The sequence below is a fragment of the Ovis aries genome, chromosome X (genome assembly GCF_016772045.2).
Source record: "Ovis aries strain OAR_USU_Benz2616 breed Rambouillet chromosome X, ARS-UI_Ramb_v3.0, whole genome shotgun sequence".
Lineage (NCBI taxonomy): Eukaryota > Metazoa > Chordata > Mammalia > Artiodactyla > Bovidae > Ovis > Ovis aries.
In genome coordinates, this window is record NC_056080.1 from 62683729 (window position 1) to 62703127 (window position 19399).

General features: G+C 37.8%; 1 protein-coding gene across 5 annotated transcripts in view; it reads left to right on the forward strand.

The window, feature by feature from the left end:
• EDA (ectodysplasin A) overlaps nucleotides 1–19399 on the forward strand; it is a 365424-nt gene that overhangs the window by 109375 nt on the left and 236650 nt on the right. The gene's annotated exons all lie outside the window — the stretch shown is intronic.

Genomic DNA, 19399 nt, shown 5'->3' on the forward strand with positions numbered 1-19399 from the left:
GGGCAGGATTAGAAGGGGACGACAGAGCATGAGATGGTTGGATGGTATCACTGACTCAATGGACATGAGTTTGGATAAACTCTGGGAGTTGGTGATGGACAAGGAGGCCTGGCTTGCTGTGGTTCATGGGGTCGCAAAGAGTCGGACACAACTGAGCAACTGAACTGAACTGATATTATTGACAATTCACATACCTAATATTGCATCGTCCACTTTGAGTTAAGACTGTCCACTTCAGGTATAATATTGATGTCTATACATGTGGATTTGTATAATATAGATATGAATTTGTTTATTCTGGCCCACTTTTATCATTGTTATATATTTTACATCTGCATGTGGACAATCCCACACACCATATTATGAGGTTGTTTCTAATAGACTTACAGATTAAAGAACTTACGATTTTTAATATTTACCAGGTATTTGTTATTTCTGTTGCTCTTCTATTATTATAAGATCTAATACCATTTTCCTTCACCTAGAAGAATTTCCTTTAGAGCAGATCAACTGGTGATGATGTAATGTCTTAGTTTTCATTCATCTGAAAATGTCTTTATTTCACCTTTAGTTTTAAAGATGGTTTCACTGTATATAGAAGTCTTGGTTCACAGTTCTATTTGTTTAGTACATTAAATATAATTTTCTTCTGACCCCCATGGCTTTTTATGTGAAATCCATTTTTTTTTAAATTTTTGGCCACCTATATCTAATAGGTGGGGCTTCCCTAAATTAAAGACTGATTTTCAAGATTTCTGTTGTTTTCAACATTTTGGTTGTGATATGCCTAAGCATAATTTTCGTTGAGTTTATTATGTTTAATGGTAGCTGAGCTTCTTGAATCTTTTAAACATGCCTTCACCAAGGTGGCTCAGAGGTTAAAGCATCTGCCTGCAGTGCGGGAGACCTGGGTTCGATCCCTGGATCGGGAAGATCCCCTGGAGAAGGAAATGGCAAGCCACTCTGGTATTCTTGCCTGGAGGATCCCATGGATGGAGAAGCCTGGTGGGCTACAGTCCACAGGGTTGCAAAGAGTCAGACACGACTGAATGACTTCACTCACTCACCAAATTTGAGAAGTTTCTTATCATTATTTCTTCAAATGTATTTTCTGTACCCATTTCCTTCTCTTCATCTTCTAAAATTCCAATGACATGAATGTTAGAACTTTAGATGTTGTTCCACAGGTTTCTGAGCATTTGTTAATTTTCCCCCAACATTTCCCCCTCTCTGTCTCTCTTACTGGATAATTTCTGTTGATATATCTTAAAGTTCACTGACTGACTGACTAGTTCATTGAATTCCCAATGAAGGGGGCCCAGGTTCAATCCCTGTGTGGGGAATTATATCTCACATGCTAGAACTAAGATTTCACATTCTTCTAATAAAGATCCTGCATGCTACAACAGGAGATCCCACATGCTGAAACCAAGACCCAGTGTAGTCAAATAAAAAAATACTTTTAAAAAGTCTGTTGACTCTTCTGTCAGTTGCATTGTACTGTTGAGTCCATTTAGTTTTTTAAAATTTGAGATCTTACATTATTCAGTTCTAGAATTTGCATTTTTTCTTATGTTAATAGTTTTAATTTTTTCTGCTGAAACTACTTTCTTTCTATTCCTTTACTCCATGGAGCATAATTTTAACATTTGTGTATTAGCTTCCTATTGCTTCAGAACAAATTGCCACATATTTTGAAGCTTAAAACAACATGCACTCCCAGTTTCTGTTGATCAGCAGTCTGCGCATGGCCTAACTGTTCAGGATCTCACAAGGTTATAACCAAGGTATCATGTGAGCTACATTCACATTTGGAGTTTGAGGGCCTCTTCCAAGTTACATGGTTGTTGGTAGATTTCAGCTCCTTGCAGCCTGCAGATCTCTCCCACACATGGCCCGCTCTATAAGTAGTTCACATCATAACAGCCTGTATCTTCAAGGTTAACAAACAATCTCTTTCCACAAAGAATCTCTATCCACTAAGATAGAATCTTCTTTAATACAACATAGTCATCGAAGCAACATCTCATTACTTTTGCCATAGAAAGTAATCTAATAGAGGGATTGGTATCCCATCATCTTTGTCATACTTTATTCCTTAGAATCAAGTTACAGATCCTGTCTGGACTCAAAGATAGAAGATTATGGGACCGGATGCCAACTTTTTCTCTCTCCTCTTTCACTTTCCTCAAGAGGCTCTTCAGTTCTTCTTCACTTTGTGCCATAAGTGTGGTGTCATCTGCATCTCTGAGGTTACTGATATTTCTCCTGGCAATCTTAATTCCAGGTTGTGCTTCATCCAGCCCTGCATTTCGCATGATGTACTCTGCATAGAAGTTAAATAAAAAAGGTGACAATATACAGCCTTGACACACTCCTTTCCTGATTTTGAACCAGTCTGTTGTTCCATGTCCAATTCTAACTGTTGCTTCTTGACCTGCATACAGATTTCTCAAGAGGCAGGTCAGGTGGTCTGGTATTCCCATCTCTTTCAGAATTTTCCGCAGTTTGTTGTGATCCACACAGTCAAAGGCTTTGGCATAGACAATAAAGCAAAAGTAGGCATTTTTCTGAAACTCTCTTGCTTTTTTGATGATTCAGCAGATGTTGGCAGTTTGATCTCTGGTTCCTCTGCCTTTTCTAAATCCAGCTTGAACATCTGGAAGTTCACAGTTTACGAACTGTTGAAGCCTGGCTTGGAGAATTTTGATCATTACTTTACTAGTGTATGATGGGTACAATTGTTCAGTAGTTTGAGCATTCTTTGGCATTGCCTTTCTTTGGGATTGGAATGAAAGCTGACCATTTCCAGTCCTGTGGCCACTGCTGAGTTTTTCAAATTTGTTGGCATATTGAGTGCAGCACTTTCACAGCATCATCTTTTAGGGTTTTAAATAGATCAGCTGGAATTCCATCACCTCCACTAGCTTTGTTTGTAGTGATGCTTCTTACAGCCACCTTTACTATGCATTCCAGGATATCTGGCTCTATAGTGGTTACTACCATGGTTACTCTATTGTGGTTACACCATTGTGATTATCTGGGTCATGAAGATCTTTTTTGTGTAGTCCTTCTATGTATTTTTGCCACCTCTTCTTAGTATCTTCTGCTTCTGTTAGGTCCATACCATTTCTGTCCTTTATTGTGCTCATCTTTGCTGAAATGCTCCCTTGGTATCTCTAATTTTCTTTTCTTTTTTTTTTTTTTTCTAATTTTCTTGACGAGATCTCTAGTCTTTCCCATTCTATTGTTTTCCTCTATTTCTTTGCACTGATCACTGAGGAATGCTTTCTTATCTCTCCTTGCTATTCTTTGGAGCTCTACATTAGAATGGGTATATTTTTTCCTTTTCTCATTTGTCTTTTGCTTCTCTTCTTTTCTCAGCTATTTGTAAGGCCTCTTCAGACATTTTGCCTTTTTGCATTTCTTTTTCTTGCAGATAGTCTTGATCCCTGTCTCCTGAACAATGTCTCAAACCTCTGTCCATAGTTCTTCAAGCACTTTGTCTATTGGATCTAATCCCTTGAATCTATTTCTCATTTCCACTGTATAATCATAAGGGATTTGATTTAGGTCATACCTGAATGGTCTAGCGGTTTTCCCTACTTTCTTCAATTTGAGTCTGAATTTGGTAATAAGGAGTTCATGATCTGAGCCACAGTCAGCTCCTGGTCTTGTTTTTACTGACTGTATAGAGCTTCTCCATCTTTGGCTGCAAAGAATATAATCAGTCTGATTTTGGGATTGACCATCTGGTGATTTCCATATGTAGAGTGTTCTCTTGTGTTGTTGGAAGAGAGTATTTGCTATGACCAGTGCATTCTCTTCACAAAACTTTGACCTGCTTTGTTTTGTACTCTAAGGCCAAAGTTGCTTGTTATTCCATGGTACTCTTGACTATCTACTTTTGCATTCCAGTCTCCTATAATGAAGAGAACATCTTTTTTGGGTGTTAGTTCTAGAAAGTCTTGTAGGTCTTCATAGAACCGTTCAACTTCAGCTTCTTCAACATTACTGTTTGGGGCATAGACTTGGATTACTGTGATAATGAATGGTTTGAATTGGAAACAAACAGAGTTCATTCTGTCCTATGACTATGATGGTTACTGCATTTCTTCTAAGGGATTTTTGCCCACAGTAATGGATATAATGGTCGTCTGAGTTAAATTTACCCATTCTAGTCCATTTTAGTTCACTGATTGCTAAAATGTCGATGTTCACTCCTGCCATTTCCTGTTTGACCACTGCCAATTTGGGTTGAGTTGTGGACCTAACATTCTGGGTCCTTATGAAATATTGCTCTTTATAGCATCGTACTTTATGTCAATCACCAGTCACATCCACAGTTGGGTTCATTCTTGAAAGCTTTTATTGGATCCTTTGGGTCTCTTATTGTGATCCTTTGGGTCTTTCCTGCACTTGCACAGCTTAAAGATGAGAATGGGACTTATGTGAGTTCATTTGCAGAATTAGAGGGTCCTTTTACTCCAGCTCTTTCCTGTATAAAATATCTTTCATTAGCCCATTCTTGAGGCAATGAATACTCCCTTTATTACCTCCTCTGGCCAGAAAAATATGGTATATCTCTTGGCTTCTTAGCTGTTCACACAGTCATCACTGCCAATTCACTGCCAGTCAATTCTGCCCTGTAATACAGAATTTCTGCTGGAATTTTCACCTATTAAACCCATGCTTTGCTGTGCAGTTGAGCAACTGGGATTCACCCTCAGAAAATCTGCAAGAGAAAAAGAAAATATGGGATATCACTTTGATGCAGGTACTAGTCTAAGTTTTAACTCTCTTTCATAATCTACCTGCTTTTGGATACTTTTTAGTGTTTAGGCACTTGATTTTTGTGTGTTTTTTCCCATCATTTTTAGATGCATTTGCTGGAGAGATAAATTATAGTGTGCTTACTCTATCTCTGCCAGAACTAGAGTGAGTGAGTGAAAGTTACTCAGTCATGTCTGACTCTTTGCGACCCCATGGACTATACAGTCCATGAAATTCTCCAGGCCAGAATACTAGAGTGGGTAGCCTTTCCCCTGTCTAGGGGATCTTCGCAACCCAGGGATCAAACCCAGATCTCCTGCATTACAAGCAGATTCTTTACCAGCTGAGCCACAAGGCAAGCAGAAAATTAGAACTTGTCTTTTAATTTATAAACCATTTGTAGTTCAGTTAGGTTTCTTAAAGACAGGAAAGAGTTTGCTTCTGCTTTTTAATCAAATCTGACAATGCAAGGCTTTTAATTTGAATGTTTAGATAATTTTCATCTATATTTGTAATTATGGCTATATTTGTGTTGGAATCTACCATTTTGCTATTTGTATTGTTTTTGTTCCATCTGTTCTGACCTTCTTTTGGAGGAGTTGAACTTTTATGATTTCACTTCATCTGTACTCTTGACTTATTGGCTATATGTTTTTGCTTTTGATGGTTGCACTGTTACAGGCTTCCTCAAAACAATATTATGTTACTTTACATGTAGTATAAGAACCATACAAATATTTTTCCCTTCTAATAATTTGTAGTTTCAATTACATTTTACTTCTAAATGTGCTATAAACATCACAATGCATTATTATTTTTGCTTTGCTAGTCACTTCATGGGAAATAGATGGGAAACAGTGGAAACAGTGTCAGACTTTATTTTTTAGAGCTCCAAAATCACTGCAGATGGTGACTGCAGCCATGAAATTAAAAGACGCTTACTCCTTGGAAGAAAAGTTATGACCAACCTAGATAGCATATTCAAAAGCAGAGACATTACTTTGCCGACTAAGGTCCGTCTAGTCAAGGCTATGGTTTTTCCAGTAGTCATGTATGGATGTGAGAGTTGGACTGTGAAGAAGGCTGAGCACTGAAGAATTGACGCTTTTGAACTGTGGTGTTGGAGTAGACTCTTGAGAGTCCCTTGGACTGCGAGGAGATCCAACCAGTCCATTCTGAAGGAGATCAGCCCTGGGATTTCTTTGGAAGAAATGATGCTAAAGCTGAAACTCCAGTACTTTGGCTACCTCATGCAAAGAGTTGACTCATTGGAAAAGACTCTGATGCTGGGAGGGATTGGGGGCAGGAGGAGAAGGGGACGACAGAGGATGAGATGGCTGGATGGCATCACTGACTCGATGGACGTGAGTCTGAGTGAACTCCGATAGTTGGTGATGAACAGGGAGGCCTGGTGTGCTGCAGTTCATGTGGTTGCAAAGAGTCGGACACAGCTTAGCGACTGAACTGAACTGAACTGAACTGAACTGAGTCACTTATCTTTTCAGGAATTTTCCTTTTTCAATGATAAAAAGTCTTTTATATTTACTGTTAATGGCAGTCTTTATTCGTTTATATAAATGAAAGTTTGCTTTTGGTGTCATTTTTCTTCTACCATAAGAGCTTCATTTAATTTTTTTTTTAAATTATTGAGTAGATCTAGTGATGAGGAATTCTCTCAGCTTACAATTTCCTGAGAAAGTCTTTATTTAGCACTCAATTTTGAAAGTTTCACTGGGTAAAAAATTCCAAATTGACAGGTTTTTGTTTCATCTTTTTACAAATGTCACTCTGCTGTCTTCTGAATAGTGTAGTTTCTGATAAGATGTCTGTGATCATTCTTACATTTGTTCTTCTATGTAATATCCATTTAATTTGAATGCTTTTTCGCATTTTCTCTTTATCACTAGTTTAAATAACTTAGATTATGGATTCCTTAGTGTTCTCTTTGTGTTTTACCCTGCTTGATATTTATTGATCTTTGTTAATTTTCAGGGTTTTCATTTTTGATACATGATAAATTTTTGGCCAGTATTTTTTTGCCTTTATCTCCTTCTGGGTGTCAGTGATCTGTTCATTTGTTTTATTTTTAATAGTTTTTCTTTCTGTGCTTTATTTGGATTGTTTCTTTCCTTATTCTTTGAGTTTATATATCTTTTTCTGCAATGTCTAATCTGTTAATCCCTTCCAGCATTTTCATTTTAGATATACTATTTTTAATCTCTAGAAATTCTATTTCTCATTTTTATAAAGTCAGTTATAGTGTCCCCATTTTCTTTCCGGATTCTACTAATTTGATTGTTGTCTTTGCTTTGCTTTGTCAGTTTAGCTAAAGGTTTCTCAACTTTGTAGATCTTTTCAAATAACCAACTTTTGGTTTTATTGATTTTCTCTATTGGTTTCTATTCACTACCTCATTTCCTTTCTTCTGCTTGCTTTGGGTTTAGTTTTTTCATGTTTTTCTAGGGTTTTAAGGTAGAGGGTTATTGATTTGAGATTGTTTTTTCTTCTATAATTTTGTAATTTGCATTGTAGTTTCTTTACTGCCTCATGGATTATCAAGAAGTGTGATTTTAATGTACACATATTTGTGACTTTCCCTAATTTGTTATTGATTTCTATTTCACTTCAATTTTTTCAGAGAACATACTTTGTATATGTCCTTTTAAATTTGTTGAGTCATCTTTTACGGCCTAATATAACACTTGCTGCTGCTAAGTCACTTCAGTTGTGTCCGACTTTGTGCGACCCCATAGCCGACAGTCCACTAGGTTCCGCCGTCCCTGGGATTCTTGAGTAGAATATATATTCTTTTGTTGGGTAGTGTCCTATCACTGCCTGTTAAGAGTTATTTGGTTCTTGGTTTTGGTCAATTATTCTATATCCTTGTTGATCTTCTGCCTAGTTGTTTTAATAACTATTAACAATGGGGTACTGAAGTTGGCTGTTATTGTTGAATTGTCTAATTCTCACTTTAAATCTGTGAGATTAATCTTCATGGATTTGAGGGCCTTGTTTTTATGTACACAGATAGTTTATAATTATGTCTTCCTGATGGATTGGCCCTTTTGTTGTTAAATAATATCCCTAGCAAATATCCCTACATTACCTTAAGCAATGTAATTTTATTATTTTAAAGTTTATTTTATTGGATATTAATGTAGCCATTCCAGATTTTCTTTAGTTGCTGGTTCCATGACATATCTTTTTCCATTCTTTTATTTTTGATTAATCTTAAACTTTGAATGTAAAATATATGTTCTCAAAACAGCATTTTCTTGAATCTTATTTTTAATAAAATCTGACAATCTCTGACTTTTGACTGGCTTGTTTAAAGCATTCATATTTAACATAATTGGTATAGATTTACACCTAGCACTTTAGTTTTGGTTTTCTATGTGTCTTGTCTCTTTCTCCCCTCCGTTGGTGTTTGATGCTTTCTTTTACACTGAATGAATATTTTCTAGTGTAACAGTTAATTACTTTTATGATTTTTTAAAAACTATTTTTCAGTTCCTTTCCCATTTTTTATTCTGGAGCTTACCACATACATCTTAATTTATCATAATTCAGTTCATGTTTTTACTAATTTAATTTCTGTGAGATTTAGATACTTGACCTGTTTATAGCTCCTCCCCTTTTTTGCTATTGTTATTTTGCATACTATATCTGTATATGGTACAAACCCAACACATTATTGTATTTATTACCTTATATAATTTATATTCCATAAGTTCAGTTCAGTTCAGTCGCTCAGTCATGTCCGCCTCTTTGTGACCCCATGGACTACAGGACGCCAGGCCTCCCTGTCCATCACCATCTCCCAGAGTTTATTCAAACTTGTGTCCATTGAGTTGGTGATGCCATCCAACCATCTCATCATCTGTCTCCCCTTCTCCTCCTGACTTCAATCTTTCCCAGCATCAGGGTCTTTTCACATGTGTTAGTTCTTCATATCAGGTAGCCAAAGTATTGGAGTTTCAGCTTCAACATCAGTCCTTCCAATGAATATTCAGGACTGATCTCCTTTAGAATGGACTGGTTGGATCTCCTTGCAGTCCAAGGGACTATGAAGAGTCTTCTCCAATACCACCGTTCAAAAGCATCAATTCAAAAAAAAAAGCATCAATTCTTTGGTGCTCAGCTTTCTTTATCTTTCAACATTCACATCCATATATGACCACTGGAAAAACCATAGCTTTGACTAGATGGACCTTTGTTGATAAAGTAATGTCTCTGTTTTTAATATGCTCTCTAGATTGGTCATAACTTTCTTTCTAAGGCATAAGTGTCTTTTTTTTTTTTTTTTTTTTCATGGCTGCAGTCACCATCTGCAGTGATTTTGGATACCCAGTAATAAAGTCTGTCACTGTTTCCACTGTTTAGAAATGGACAAAATAGAGGAGAACAAGTATATGTTTATAGAATTTATTATATTAACCTTCCTACTACCATTCTGTTCTCTTCACTTTTTTCCTATAGATTAAAGTTACCTTTTGGTGCCATTTCCTTATTTCAATAGTTAGTTCTTGCCTAACACTATGGTGCTATTATTGTCAAATTTATTGTATTTCTATATGTTATATTCCCAACAATTGGATAATACACATATTGTTTCAAACTAATTACAAGAAAGGAGAAAATATATATACTTTACTGTCGTTTATAATCGTATAATTTTGTTTACTAGTGCTCTGGTTTTTTGTTGGATCAAATCACCATCAGAGGTCAGTTTCTTTCACCCTGAAGAACTTCTAGTGTTTCACAAGACAGATCTGCTACCAGTGAATTCTTTCAATATTTGTTTTCTGGGAATGTCTTTATTTTACCTTTAGTTTTGAAAGATAGTTTCTCTTGATGAAATGTTCTCGGTTGATGGTTTTTCTTTTCTTTCATTACTTTGAAAATACTATCTTAATGCCTTTTGGCCTTCATTGTCTTTGATGGAATTTCTGCTGTTAAGCTTACTGGGTTCCCTTGGATGTGATAAGTTGTTTTTCTCCTACAGCAAAAGATTTTAACTTTTCTGTTGTCTTTCAGCATTTTTTGCTATGATTTGTTTCTTGGGTTTGAATCTCCTTTATTTTAGAGTTCCTTGAAGTTCATGTACCTGGATATTAATGTTTTTCACCAAACTTGGGAAGTTTTCAGTCATTATTTCTTCTAATATTTTTTCTGCCTCTCTCTTCTCTCTCCTCCTCCTTATCTGTTACTGCATTATGTGTGTGCTGTTGTTTTTAAGGGGATCCTGTGTTAATCTGAGGCTCTGCTCATTTTTCTTCATTCTCTGTTCTTTAGATTGCATAATCTGTTGATCTTTCCTCAAGTTCACCGATTATTCTGTTAATCAAATCTATCAATACTATTGAGCCCTTCTAGTGAATTTTTCACTTCAAATTATTGTACTTTTCAACTCTAGAGTTTTTGCTTGGATGTTCTCCTTTTAAAAAAATAATTTATATATTTTTAATTAGATTCTATACTTGATGAAGAGTTGTTATGATAGCTTCCTTTACTTCTGTAACCATAGTTTCTTTTAAGTTTTTGAAAAACATTTACACTATCTGCTTTGAAGACTTTATTTGCTAGGTCCAATATCTGAGCCCTTTCAAAGACACTTTCCATTGCCTACTTTTTTCTTGTGTAGAGTCACTCTTTCCTATTTCTTTGCATGTCTTGTAATTTTTTGTTGAAAACTGGTATTTTAGATGATATATTGTAATAATATGAATGCTGACTACAGTTCTTCCCCTTCCAGGTCTTGCTGTTTGTTGTTTACTTGTTTAGTGATTTGTCTGTACTAGTACATTGAAATTTATTTCCCTCATCCTGTGAAGTTTGATATTTGGTATGTGCATAGTCAACATGGGAGGCAGTGGTTTTATAGCTGGGCCCTATTTGACAATGTCTTTCTCTGATCTTTCTGTTATCTGTTTCATAATCAGCTATTATTGCTATTAGTTGCCATCTGGTTGTTTTACTATTTTTTGACAGTGTCATGGGGCAAAAAATTTTACTATAATGGAGTAACCAGCTTCTTCTTAAATGCTCATAATCAAAATCTCCTTTGTTTTCCAAGGGCTCTAAAGGCTAAAACTTACTTGTGCTGTATTCCAAATAAAGACAGTTCCCTCAGGGAGATTTATGGAATCCTCTATCCTACTGCCTTCCTGTGCCCCTGGGAAAAACATCTATACCATTCCTCTAGAACAAGAGGTTGAGATGGTGGCCTGCTTCTGTCTTGGTTATATCCTTGATTCACTCATGGTGTGCTGGATGAGGGTAGTAGCTTTTGAACCTCTTGGCTTATGTAGAACCTCACTTTATAAGTTACCTGAGATGCGGGCATTGGAGGCTCAGTATTCTTGGCCTGCCTTCATGGAGTAGAGCCTCTGTCCTAAGAGTGGTACCTCGGTGGAGGAAGGGGTTTCCAGACCTTTCAGTCATACCCACCTAGATTAGAACTTCTGAAGCACAGGATTAGGAGATGATTAATATGAGTAATTTTCCCCCACCACATGTGACACTGTAATTCTAGGTTTTGAGCTGAGGGGAGAGAGAGTTTCATTTTGTTGACTGCCAGAATAGAGTTTCTGTCACACTGAGTTGGGGAACTCAAGGGCTTGAGGAGAGCAAGGTATCTTGTCTAATGTGCCACACATTCTCATTGTCCTTATGAAAGTCAATAGGTTTCTCTGGAAGACGTTTTTCTTCATTTGCTATGTGCTATTAGGACAATTTCTGGGGCTTCTCCAATGGCTCAGCAGGGAAAGAATCTGTTTGCAATGCAGGCTACATAGGAGATGAGGATTCATTCCCTTGGTTGGGAAGATCCTCTGGAGATGGAAATGGCAATCCACTCCAGTATTCTTGCCAGGAGAATCCCATGGACAGAAGAGCCTGATGGCCTATAGTCCAAAGAGTCAGAAAGAGTTGGACTTGGCTGAATGACTAAGCGCACACTTAGGGCAATTTCCAGAGAGTTTTAGTGGTTGTTGCTTTTTTATAATTTTCACCTATTAAGGTTCTTTAGCTGAGTATTCAGTCTGTCAGGCTCCATATACCACTGTCCTAAAAGTTATCCCCTCTATTCTTTTCTGATGGTTTGATCCCCAGCTTTGAGTAGCTTCCTCTCATGCGTATATGCTGCTGTTGCTGCTGCTAAGTCACTTCAGTTGTGTCCGACTCTGTGCAACTCCATAGACGGCAGCCCACCAGGCTCCCCCATCCCTGGGATTCTCCAGGCAAGAACACTGGAGTGGGTTGCCATTTCCTCCTCCAATGCATGAAAGGAAAAGGAAAAGTGAAGTCGCTCAGTTGTGTCCGACTCTTAGTGACCCCATGGACTGCAGTCTACCAAGCTCCTCTGTCCATGGGATTTTCCAGGCAAGAGTACTGGAGTGGGTTGCCATTGCCTTCTCCGCATGCATATATAGTTTGGTAATTAGCCAAAGACTCAAGAATGCTCTCTTTATAGATCTCTGGAGGTCACACTCCATGTAGCTCCCTTCCCTCCTTTATTCTCCTACACAGTTTCAAACCACATTGGTTCGTCTGTATTCTAATATCTGGCTCTTGAACTCAGTAAGTCCACTGGGCTTTGTTTAAATTCCCTGTCCTTGTACCATGGCCAGGAAACTGCCTCCACACAGTAAATGGGGACAATAATAGCACTTATCTTGTTCATTTCCATTTTGAGGGGGATCACAGTCCTGTTCTACTTGTGTTATCAATATCTGATAAAAATCTTGTTTTATATCCCGCGGCCGCGCCCCCCCCCCCCCCCCGATTTTCAATTGCTTAAGTAAGGGGACTAAATCTGGTCCTCTTTATTCCATCTTGGCTGGAAAAGGAATTTCTCGTCTACTGTTCTTTTGCTGTTTTCTTTTTGCATAGTGATTCAGAGCTGAAAATCTTGGAGAAGGAAATGGCAACCCACTCCAGTACTCTTGCCTAGAAAATTCCATGGATGGAGGAGCCTGGTGGGCTACAGTCCATGGGGTCATGAAGAGTTGGACACAACTGAGCAACTTCACGACTTCAGAGCTGAAAATCTAGGTTTGAATTCTGATTCTCAGTGGTTAAGGCAAGTCACTTCACTTTTCGTCGGTCATCTTCCTTTTCTACAAAGTGGAGGTAATGAATACCTCAGTTTTAGTGTTGTTGTAAAGATTAAATGAGTTTATGCTTGTTAAATATTTATAAAAAGATATAGCCCAAAGGAGGTTGAAATAAATTTTAACATTACTAGCACTAGCATCACCACTACCCCCATTGCTGTTGCTACTACTCACATCTTCATTTCCCATATATCATTGGAATTTCCTAAGGTATTACATGTAGTAGGGATATAGAAGACTGGACCATAATATATATAGTGAAAAAGTGTGAAAGTGTTAGTTGCTCAGTCGTGTCCCAATTCTTTGTGACCCCATGGACTGTAGCCTATCAGGCTCCTCCGTCCATGGGTTTTTCCAGGGAAGAATACTGGAGTAAGTTGCCATTTCCTTCTCCAAGAGATCTTCCAGACCCAGGGATCGAACCCAGGTCTCCTGCATTGAGAGAAGCCCATACAGGCCATTATATATAGCATTTTATATTAATTTTTGTATTATAACTTTCATTTCTTTGTATAAATGTACAGACTTAAGTGAGGAACAAGGAGGCCTGGCGTGCTGCAGTCCATGGGGTCACAAAGAGGCAGACATGACTTGGGACTGAACAACAACAGAGTTAATATATCAGACTATTAGAGCAGGAAAACATCGCTTGTGTTGAGTCAGTTAATTTGAGTATGAGCATAGTTCTATAGGGCTATTACCATGGGCTAGGATTACATAACAACTCAATCTCTATCATTGAGTAGTCTTGGCTTTTCTTTATATAATGTGTTCTTTTCTTTATATAATGTGTACAGACCCCATGGACTGTATAGTTCATGGAATTCTCCAGGCTAGAATACTAGAGTGGATAGCTTTTCCCTTCTCAGGGGATCTTTCCAACCCAGGGATTGAACCCAGGTTTTGCAGGCAGATTCTTTACCAGCTGAGCCATCAGGGAAGTCCAGTGTATTCTTTACCACCATCCAAATGAAAATGGTGCTAGTAAATCTCTAAAACTGTGTGATTTTAAGAAATTGAGGTATAACCAAATTTAACATTAACTGCTCACATGAAGTCTTAGGGTAATTCAGGCTAGCTAGGTGGATCTGTTCAACACCCAGGCATTTGCATAATATCCATGGCTATTTATATTTATAAAGATCTGGCAATGGTTAAGGTGGCTAATTTTGGAAATGTATTGCATTTCCATCTGGTCTGAATCAATGAACTTGAACTTCATGCTACATGAGATGGAGACATTTTATGAGACACCAGATTTAGACACTGTTATATCATGTTCCCAGAATCTTAACTCTGATGTAATAAGAGAATTTTAACTACTTATCTGGGCACAAGTGGTGTGGTATCAGTAATATTTGATGAAGAAAACAAATGGATACTTCCTATTAGCTTAGATATCCTGCTTTGAGCCCTCAAGCCTTCACTCTATGAATGATATAGTCTGTCAGGAGACCAGTGCATTGGTGCTTTATATAATACTCTTGATCATATCAAGGTGATAATATAATAAAACTGACAACCCATTATTGAACATCTGTGTGCCAGGCATTGTGCTTTACCCTTCACATGTATTATCTCATTTAATCCTTGCAGAAACATTAGGAAGTAGATATTATATTCCAATTTTACAGAAGAGGAAACTGAAGCTTAAAAAAAAAAAAAAAAAAAAAAAAGCATCTTTGCCAAGATTATATAACAAGACGGTAAAAAGGGAATTCTGACCCAGGTTGTCTGACTCTGAAACACTGTGCCTCCCATAAGGTTTATCATTAGAATCATTTCTGCAATCTTTGGTTGTAGCACTGTTATCTAATGCATGGCTCTACAGCATGAAATCTTAAAGACAATGTTATAAATATACTCTAGCATAGAAGATCAACAAGGGAAACAGGTAATTAAAGATTTCATGTTAGATAACACTTTGGTGAAAGAATACAAGAAGCTAAAGAACTACTATGGACTGGACTCCTGAATGGTATCTACCCATTGTTTTTACCACCCTGCAGGTTCTTTGAGAAAATAGGATGTTAGAGGCTAAGCAAAAAAATATTGTGGTTTAGAGTTATAAGGGTGGTTGGGTGAGGGGCGTAGTGTTGTTAGGAAGTTTATATATTTCTCTTGGATCCTAATAATGGTGCATTCAAGTGGGTGATATCATCCCCATTTTCAGGTAAAGAATTTGAAACAATAAATTGCTTAATGGCACAAGATGGTATATTCTTTTTTGTTTACCTTTTTATTTTGTATTGGGGTATAGCTAACCAACAAACAATGTTGTGATAGTTTCAGGTGAACAGTGAGGGGACTCAGCCATACATATACATGTATCCATTTTCCCCAAACCCCTTCCTATCCAGGCTACATTGAACAGATTTCCGTGTGCTATACAAAAGGTCATTGTTGGTTATCCATTTTAAATATCACAGTGTGTACATGCCCATCCCAATCTTCCTAACTATTCCTTTCCTCCAGCCTTCCACCCGGCAACCATAAGCTCATTCCTGAGTTCTCTGCGTTTGTTTCCGGTTTGTAAGTTCATTTGTATCATTTCTTCTTAGATTCCACATATAAAGGATGACATACAATATTTATCCTTCTCTGACTACTTCACTCAGTATGACACTCTAGATTCATCCATGTTGCTGCAAATGGCATTATCTTCTTTATCTATTCCTCTGTTTGTGGACATTTATGTTGCTTACTTGTCCTTGCTATTGTAAACAGTGTTGCAATGGACATTGGGATTTATGTATCTTTTTGATCATGTTTTTCTCTAGATATATGCCTAAGAGTGTGATTGGAGGGTCATATCTCATTGTAGTTTCAGTCTACATTTCTCTAATAATTAGCAGTGTTGAACATTTTTTTAAATTGAAATTTATTTATTTTAATTGGAGGCTAATTACTTTACAGTATTGTATTGTTTTTGCCATACATCAACATGAATCGGTCACGGGTGTACACGTGTTCCCTATCCTGAACCCCATTCCCACCTGCCTCCCCATACCATCCCTCTGGGTCATCCCAGTGCACCAGCCCCAAGCATCCTGTATCCTGTATTGAACCTGGACTGGCGATTCGTTTCTTATATGATATTATACATGTTTCAATGCCATTCTCCCAAATCATCCCACCCTCTCCCTCTCCCACAGAGTCCAAAAGACTGTTCTCTACATCTGTGTCTCTTTTGCTGTCTCACATACAGGGTTATCATTACCATCTTTCTAAATTCCATATATATGCGTCTTTTCTTTTGCCTCTTGGCCATCTGTATGTCTTCTTTGGATAAATATCTATTTAGGTCTTCTGCCCATTTTTTGAGTGGGTTGTTTGTTTTGATGCTGTTAAGCATCATGAGCTGTTGTAAATTTTGGAGACTAATTCCTTAACTGTCATATCATTTGCAAATATTTTCTCCAATATGTGGGTTGTCTTTTCATTTTGTTTATTGTTCCCTTTGCTGTGCAAAAGCTTTTGAGTTTATGTAGGTCCCATTTGTTTAGTTTTCTTTTATTTCCATTATTCTGGGAGACAGATTGAGAAAGATATTGCTGTGATTTATGTCAGAGATTGTTCTGCCAATTTTCTTCTAGGAGTTTTTTTTCTTAATTATTTTAATTGAAGGATAATTGCTTTTCAATATTGTATTGATTTCTGCAATACATCAACATGAATCAGCCATAGGTATACATATGTGCCCTCCTTCTTGAAGCTCCCTCCCACTTCCCACCCCATCCCACTCCTCTAGGTTGTTACATAGTCCTGGTTTGAGTTCTCTGAGTCATACAGAAAGTTCCCACTGCCTATTTGTTTTACATTTGGTATTTGTATTTGTTTCCATGTTACTCTCTCATTCCCCCCACCCTCTCCTTCCTCCCTCAACCACTGTGTCTATAATTCTGTTCTCTGTTTGTGTCTCCATTGCTGCCCTGCATATAGGTTCATCAGTGCTGTCTTTCTAAATTCCATATATGTTTGTTAATATATGTTATTTGTTTTTCTCTTTCTGACTTACTTTATTCTGTATAAAAGGCTCTAGGTTCATCCGTGTCATTAAAACCGACTCAAATGCATTCCTTTGTGAGGCTGAGTAATATTCCATAGTATATCAGTATCACAGCTTCTTTATCCATTCATCCATCCATGGACAACTAGGTTGATTCATGTCCTAGCTATTGTAAATAGTGCTACAGTGAACATTGGGGTACATGTGTCTTTTTCAATCTTAGTTTCCTCAGGATATATGCCTAGTGGTGGGATTCAGTTCAGTTTTTCAGCCACGTCTGACTCTTTGCGACACCATGGACTATCGCACACCAGGCCTCCCTGTCCATCGCCAACTCCCAGAGTTTACTCAAACTCATGTCCATTGAGTTGCTGATGACATTCAACCATCTCATCCTCTGTCATCCCCTTCTCCTCCCGCCTGCAATCTTGCCCAGCATCAGAGTCTTTTCCAATGAGTCAGCTCTTTGCATCAGGTGGCCAGAGTATTGGAGTTTCACCTTCAGCATCGAGTCCTTCCAATGAAGATTCAGGACTGATTTCCTTGAGGATGGACTGGATGAATGTGCTTGCAGTCCAAGGGACTCTCAAGAGTCTTTGCCAACACCACAGTTCGAAAGCATCAATTCTTCAGTGCTCAGTTTTCTTTATAGTCTAACTCTCACATCCATACATGACTACTGGAAAAACCATAGCCTTAACTAGATGGACCTTTGTTGGCAAAGTAATGTCTCTGTTTTTAATTTGCTGTCTACGTTGGTCATAACTTTTCTTCCAAAGAGCAAGTGTCTTTTAATTTCATGGCTGCAGACATCATCCGCAGTGATTTTGGAGCCCCCAAGATAAAGTGTGTTACTGTTTGTACTGTTTCCCCATCTATTTCCCAAGAAGTGATGGGACCAGATGCCATGATCTTAGTTTTCTTAATGTTGAACCTCAAGTCAACTTTTTCACTCTCTTTCACTTTGCTCAAGAGGCTCTTTAGTTCTTCACTTTCTGCCATAAGGGTCGTGTCATCTGCATATCTGAGGTGATTGATATTTCTCCCAGCAATCTTGATTCCAGCTTGTGCTTCATCCACCCCAGTGTTTCTCATGATGTACTCTGCATACACGTTAAATAAGCAGGGTGACAATATACATACAGCCTCGATGTACTCCTTTTCCTATTTGGATCAGTCTCTTGTTCCATGTTTAGTTCTAACTGTTGCTACATGACTTGCATACAGATTTCTCAAAAGACAGGTCAGATGGTCTTGTATTCCCATCTCTTTAAGAATTTTCCAGAGTTTGTTGTGGTCCACACAGTAAAAAGGCTTTCGCATAGTCAATGAAGCAGAAGTAGATGTTTTTCTAGAACTCTCTTGCTTTTTCAGTGATCCAAAAGATGTTGGAAATTTGATCTCTGGTTCTTCTGCCTTTTCTAAATCCATCTTGAACATCTGGAAGTTTACGGTTCACGTACTGTTGAAGCCTGGCTTGGAGAATTTTGAGCCTTACTTTATTAGCGTGTGAGATGAGTACAATTGTGTGGTAGTCTGAGCATTCTTTGACATTGCCTTTCTTTGGGATTGGAATGAAAACTGACCCTTTCCAGTCCTGTGGCCACTGCTGAGTTTTCCAAATGTGCTGGCATATTGAGTGCAGCACTTTCACAGCATCATCTTTTATGATTTGAAATAGTTCAGCTGGAATTCCATCACCTCCACTAGCTTTGTTCATAGTGATGCTTCCTAGGGTCCACTTGACTTCACATCCCAGGATGTCTTGCTCTAGATTGGTGATCACATCATCATGATTATCTGGGCCATGAAGATCTTTTTTGTATCGTTCTTCTGTGTATTCTTTCCACCTCTTCTTTATATTTTCTGCTTCTGTTAAGTCTATACCATTTTGTCCTTTATAGTGCCCATCTTTGCATGACATGTTCCCTTGGTATCTCTAGTTTTCTTGAAGACATCTCTAGTCTTTCTCATTCTATTGTTTTCCTCTATTTCTTTGCTGGACCATATGGTGGTTTTTAAGAATCTCCATACTGTCTTCCATAGTGGATATATCAGTTTACATTCCTACCAACAGTGCAAGAAAATTCCCTTTTCTCCACACCCTCTCCAGCAGTTATTGCATGTAGATTTTCTGATGATGTTCATTCTCTCCAGTATTGAGATTAATTCAATTAATGAAATTAAAACATGCTTGCTCATTGGAAGAAAAGCTATGACAAACCAACATGGCATATTAAAAAGCAGAGACAGTACTTTGCCAATGAAGATCCATATAGTCAAGGCTATACTTTTTCCAGTAGTCATGTATGGATATGAGAGTTGGACCATAAAGAAGGCTGAGTGCTAAAGAATTAATGCTTTTGACCTGTGGTGCCAGAGAAGACTCTTGAGAGTCCCTTGGACTGCATGGAGATCCAGTCAGTCCTAAAGGAAATCAATTCTGAATACTCATTGGAAGGACTGATGCTGAAGCTGAAGCTCCAATACTTTGGCCACG